The sequence below is a fragment of the Cucumis melo genome, unplaced genomic scaffold (assembly GCF_025177605.1).
Source record: "Cucumis melo cultivar AY unplaced genomic scaffold, USDA_Cmelo_AY_1.0 utg000941l, whole genome shotgun sequence".
NCBI classification, from domain to species: Eukaryota; Viridiplantae; Streptophyta; class Magnoliopsida; order Cucurbitales; family Cucurbitaceae; genus Cucumis; species Cucumis melo.
The window spans coordinates 24,088-30,419 of NW_026124305.1; the positions used below are offsets into that span (position 1 = coordinate 24,088).

Consider the following 6,332-nt stretch of genomic DNA (forward strand, 5'->3'; position numbering starts at 1 on the left):
GATCTAGGAACGACTTACTGTATTTTATTTGTGGACAAGCTAGAGTTTGAGAAACGAAGATCTTTGGTAACTTTCATTGTAAACATTCTCAAATAGGCTTTTCTGTTGGTATACCTTATCTAGTAAAGCACAAAACTAAAGTAGTCGTCTTCTCTTTCCTTCTTCAATCACTAAAAGTTCCTAAATGGAAATTCCGACTATATGTATCCTCTCTATATAAATATATAATATTTAATATATATTTATTATGGATATAATAGATATTATATAAATAGGATTATAGTGGATGAATCTTCAAACGAGACATGTACCGATCGACTAATCCGGTATATTTTCCACATTGATAGGAGTACGTTTATGTTTCTGCTTTACGAATATGATATTTTCTGGGTATTTCTAATAATATCAAGTCTTATTCCTATTTTGGCATTTCTAATTTCTGGAGTTTTAGCCCCTCTTAGCAAAGAGCCAGAGAAACTTTCGAGTTATGAATCGGGAATAGAACCAATGGGCGATGCTTGGGTACAATTTAGAATCCGTTATTATATGTTTGCTCTAGTTTTTGTTGTTTTTGATGTTGAAACAGTTTTTCTTTATCCGTGGGCAATGAGTTTTGATGTATTAGGGGTATCCGTCTTTATAGAAGCTTTAATTTTCGTGCTTATCCTAATTGTCGGTTTAGTTTATGCATGGCGAAAAGGAGCATTGGAATGGTCTTAGTTTTTGAATATTCAGACAATTAAAAAAAACATTGAGACAGTTATGAATTCCATCGAGTTTCCCTTACTTGATCGAACAACCCAAACTTCAGTTATTTCAACTACATCAAATGATCTTTCAAATTGGTCAAGACTCTCCAGTTTATGGCCGCTTCTCTATGGTACCAGTTGTTGCTTCATTGAATTCGCTTCATTAATAGGTTCACGATTCGACTTTGATCGTTATGGACTGGTACCAAGATCTAGTCCTAGACAGGCAGACTTAATTTTAACAGCGGGTACGGTAACAATGAAAATGGCTCCTTCTTTAGTAAGATTATATGAGCAAATGCCTGAACCAAAATATGTTATTGCTATGGGAGCATGTACAATTACAGGAGGGATGTTCAGTACCGATTCTTATAGTACTGTTCGGGGAGTCGATAAGTTAATTCCTGTCGATGTGTATTTGCCGGGTTGTCCGCCTAAACCCGAGGCTGTTATAGATGCTATAACAAAACTTCGTAAGAAAATATCTCGAGAAATCTATGAAGATCGAATTAAGTCTCAAGAGGAAAATCGGTGTTTTACTACCAATCACAAATTTCATGTTGGCCCAAGTACTAATACTGGAAATTACGATCAAGGATTACTCTATCAACCATCATCTACTTCAGAGATCATCCCTCCTGAAACTTTTTTCAAATACAAAAGTGCAGTCTCTTCCTACGAATTAGTAAATTAGGCCGTATACTTTTTTTGTACAGAATAACAAAGCAAAGAACGAGTGAATCTTCATCAATTTTTCATTGTAAATGGGAAATACTTATACAAATAAAAATAAAAAAATGGGGGGGGGAGAAGATGCAGGGTAATTTGTCTTCTTGGCTAGTCAAACATGGACTGGTTCATAGATCTTTGGGTTTCGATTACCAAGGAATAGAGACTTTACAAATAAAGCCCGAGGAATGGCATTCCATTGCAGTCATTTTATATGTATATGGTTACAATTATCTACGTTCCCAATGTGCTTATGATGTAGCACCAGGCGGACTGTTAGCTAGTGTGTATCATCTTACGAGAATCGAGTATGGTATAGATCAACCGGAAGAGGTATGCATAAAAGTATTTGCCGCAAGGATAAATCCTAAAATTCCGTCTGTTTTCTGGGTTTGGAAAAGTGCGGATTTTCCAGAAAGGGAATCTTATGATATGTTGGGAATTTCTTATGATAATCATCCACGTCTAAAGCGTATCTTAATGCCTGAAAGTTGGGTAGGATGGCCCTTACGTAAGGATTATATTGCCCCCAATTTTTATGAAATACAAGATGCTCATTAAATAATACGAAACTAATCTTCACTTCGACAACTCAAGATATTCAAATACATTTTTACGTTCTCTTATAGATATAGCATAGTAATTGAAGTCTCATTCATCTTATTATTATTGATTAAAAAAAATACAATTAGAGATTTGGTGAGATTATCCAATTTGTAAGATACTTATTTTGGATGAGCCACAAGCTAATAGGATGAACTAAATGAGTTCTGCATTATGAACTATGTATCACGCATATGACTTATAGATGTGCTTTAAAAAGTCACATAGGGTGAAATGAAGAAATATAATATGAAAAGAGAATCGGATTCTATTTGTACTGTATCTGAGATGAATCTTGGCCATTCCCGCCTTTCAACTCCCCTAGACTAGACTTTTGGGTCTTATAAGGAACTAATTGAAACTTTCAAATATGTATAAAATAGGAATTGAACGCCAGGAGACAGAGTATGAACAAATAAAAAAGAAGAGGAAACAAAAGAAAATTCTTTTCTTTTACATATCTATATACATCCTTTACATATTTCTATAAATATCCTCTTTATCTTTACTTGTCTATTTTCGACATCTATAAATAGAGTAAAAAATATATATAGTTTAGTTAAAGGGTAGATTTCCAGACATCATCATGTATCAGTATTTTTCATGATCTATATTATTAATGAATCCGTAGAATAGATACTCATACAAATTCATGATGTGCCAAGAACCAGATTTGAACTGGTGACACGAGGATTTTCAGTCCTCTGCTCTACCAACTGAGCTATCCCGGCCATTTCCGACACATTATCCTTATTTTAATAGATGACTTTGGTCTATGTCAATTGTAAATAAGAAAAAAGGTATTCCAAAGTCTTCTTTTTGAAGATATACGAAATTTCAGGGCTTGGATAAGCCTTTCGAAGTTTCAGTACAGTAGACAGTTAATCATTCAAATTTCACAGATTACTTGCGCAAGGATGTTCGTTTGTACGTCTATCATATAGAATATATACCACAAGCCTTGTGATAAGAAATCAAATTTCCGCTCAAATACGCTTGTGAAAGAGTCGAATGAATGAGAAACATAACAAAGTCTGAATTGCTAATGAACGGATAAATAATTAAAGAGGCCAACGGGCCTTTTTAGGGTTTTGGGGATAGAGGGACTTGAACCCTCACGATTTTAAAAGTCGACGGATTTTCCTCTTACTATAAATTTCATTTTTGTCGTTATTGACATGTAGAATGGGACTCTATCTTTATTCTATTCGATCTGATTAATCAATTCTTCAAAAGATCTATCAGACTATGATGGAGTAAATGATTTGATCAATGAATATTCGATTATTTTTTCAACTTGTAGATCTTGGAATCGATTCATAACAATTCGTTCATTTTTATATATAATTTTATATATATATATAAATATAAATATAAAAAATTATAGAAATATAAAAAATAGAGATTCGAGTTGTCATTAATCAATATAGTATTTCAGTACGTAATACGTTTATCTTTCATCGTTTCTGGAGTTTCGATGGAAGGATTCATTCCTTTACTAACGCAACGTCGTCAACTCCATTTGTTAGAACAGCTTCCATTGAGTCTCTGCACCTACCCTTTTTTTTCGGAAAAAAGGATTTGGCTCAGGATTGCCCATTTTTAATTCCAGGGTTTCTCTGAATTTGAAAGTTATCACTTAGTAGGTTTCCATACCAAGGCTCAATCTAATTAAGTCCGTAGCGTCTACCGATTTCGCCATATCCCCCTCTTTTAAGATTAGTATCGCATTATGATGTCCTTCCCCGTTTTCTTTCATTTGTATTATACTGGAACCACTCAAGTCATTAGAATACCGATTCCTCTATTGAAAAGTGTTTCCTCCTATTGGATTTCTTGTCTATCTTCTTTCATCTCTCTCTTCTCTATCGGAGACCCATATTTGTTCCGATCCAAAATGATTCTATCATTTCTGTATCTGCAATTCAATATATATCAATATAGATAGATATATGAACATATATATTTGCCCCTCTTTCTATTATTTTTTTAGTAAAAAATTTAATACTTAAACGGTCGATTCCCTTGTTCGTCTTATCTTCCACCTTTCAGAATGAAAACATAGAAACGCTTCATTATCATCTCAATTGCATTAAATGCAATTAAGATTAACACATTAATTATTGATACACATCCATTTGATAAATAGATCAAAATTTTCTATCGCTATATTCTATTAATCGTTATATTAATTATTATGTTCTATAATAGAACAATTCCAATATTGAATATTTATTTGAAATGAAATTAGATTCTATATTCATATTAATTAGGAATAGCTAAGATCCCAGTAATTTAGTAAATTACTATGCATGTAACATTTCTGTTATGTGAGCCCGCTTAGCTCAGAGGTTAGAGCATCGCATTTGTAATGCGATGGTCATCGGTTCGATTCCGATAGCCGGCTTTTCTCTATTGATTTTATTTTTGACATAATTGATAAATCAAATAAATAAAGAAACGACTTCTTACCCTTTTTCAAAGGTCACCGATCTATGATGTCGTAGGAACTTACTTACCTTTATGACTAAAGGAGGGGTTCTATTTCTGTAGAACAAATCAAGAAAGGAACTCTTACTTTTTTATATCATTTACATATACAATAGGATCCGGATATTGATCCAAGTTATCTAATTATTCTTTGTTTTGTAGTACAATACTTTACTGGATTTCACTTCATTTATAATATTTATCATTTAGTTTTCATTTAAGTTTATGAAATTTAAATAAAATAAAATGTTTATGAAATTTAAATAAAATAAAATAAGGAGTCTTTATGTCGCGTTACAGAGGGCCTCGTTTCAAAAAAATACGCCGTCTGGGGGCTTTACCGGGACTAACTAGTAAAAGGCCCAAAACCGGAAACGATCTTAAAAACCAATCGCGTTCCGGTAAAAAATCTCAATATCGTATTCGTTTAGAAGAAAAACAAAAATTGCGTTTTCATTATGGTCTTACAGAACGACAATTACTTAAATACGTTCGTATCGCCGGAAAAGCCAAAGGATCAACGGGTCAAGTTTTACTACAATTACTTGAAATGCGTTTGGATAACATCCTTTTTCGATTGGGTATGGCTTCGACTATTCCTCAAGCCCGACAATTAGTTAATCATAGACATATTTTAGTTAATGGTTCTATAGTGGATATACCAAGTTATCGGTGCAAACCCCGAGATATTATTACAGCAAAAGATGAAAAAAAATCGAGAACACTGATTCAAAATTATCTTGATTCATCCCCCCCTCAGGAATTGCCAAAACATTTGACTCTTCAGCCATTGCAATATAAAGGATTAGTCAATCAAATAATAGATAGTAAATGGGTCAGTTTAAAAATAAATGAATTGCTCGTTGTAGAATATTATTCTCGTCAGACTTAAACCTAACTAAAAAACAAGGGTTCGGACAATTTCGTCCTCCCCTTCGCCGAAGTCTAAGTAAAGAGACCGAAGGAAAGTAAGGTTTTGATCCGGAAATTTTTCTATCATTCATCTATCATTGATCGGTAGGGGGATTTTCATCTCTTGTGCATTCTTTCCAGTCTTTTCGTTTCCGTACCACAAAAATTCGAAATAAAGAATCCATAAAGGTCTAACCGTTGGAATAATAGTATCGATTGTTATTTGATTTGATACATTGTGGTCAGTAACATTGTTGAATTAGTACGGAAAGAGAGGGATTCGAACCCTCGGTAAACAAAAGCCTACATAGCAGTTCCAATGCTACGCCTTCAACCACTCGGCCATCTCTCCTACAGAATGATTATGGCCCAGAAACCGAGTTAATAGTGAGTCATTAATATTCAATTTTTTTTTTGATAGGCACGTCCAACCAATTCTAACTATACAAATAATTTTTTTTTAACTATGTTTAATGGATACTTTTAGCTCATGATTCTATTTAGTTTTTTTAAACTATGATTCCTTTTTTCTAAAAATTCGACTTTTACAGTTTTCGATTTTTCACCAACAACTGTTTATCCCATACATATATCTAGTCACAAGTTATGAATCATAGAATGATTATTCGATTCTTTTTGCTCTTTTTTGTATCATAATTCAATCAAAAAACTTCTAGAATTACCCCAGTCAGATAAATAAAATTCTTTTTTTCTTCAACTTCGCTGAAATCAGAATAGTTCTCTTCATTCTGATCCTACTACATTTGGATGAAATTTAACCGGATTGAAATATTTCTTCTCTTTTATTGATTCCTGTGAAATCAAAAAGAAACAATTTTAATATCGAGT

General features: G+C 33.0%; 3 non-coding genes across 3 annotated transcripts; 1 reads left to right on the forward strand and 2 right to left on the reverse strand.

Annotated features, from left to right (window-relative positions):
- Window positions 1-2,739: 2,739 nt before the first annotated feature.
- On the reverse strand, window positions 2,740-2,812 carry TRNAF-GAA (transfer RNA phenylalanine (anticodon GAA)). The gene has a single exon. It is a non-coding gene; the product is annotated as a tRNA-Phe (tRNA).
- Window positions 2,813-4,415: 1,603 nt separating this feature from the next.
- Window positions 4,416-4,488, forward strand: TRNAT-UGU (transfer RNA threonine (anticodon UGU)). The gene has a single exon. It is a non-coding gene; the product is annotated as a tRNA-Thr (tRNA).
- A 1,260-nt stretch (window positions 4,489-5,748) lies between these two features.
- On the reverse strand, window positions 5,749-5,835 carry TRNAS-GGA (transfer RNA serine (anticodon GGA)). Its single transcript has one exon. It is a non-coding gene; the product is annotated as a tRNA-Ser (tRNA).
- Window positions 5,836-6,332: the final 497 nt, after the last annotated feature.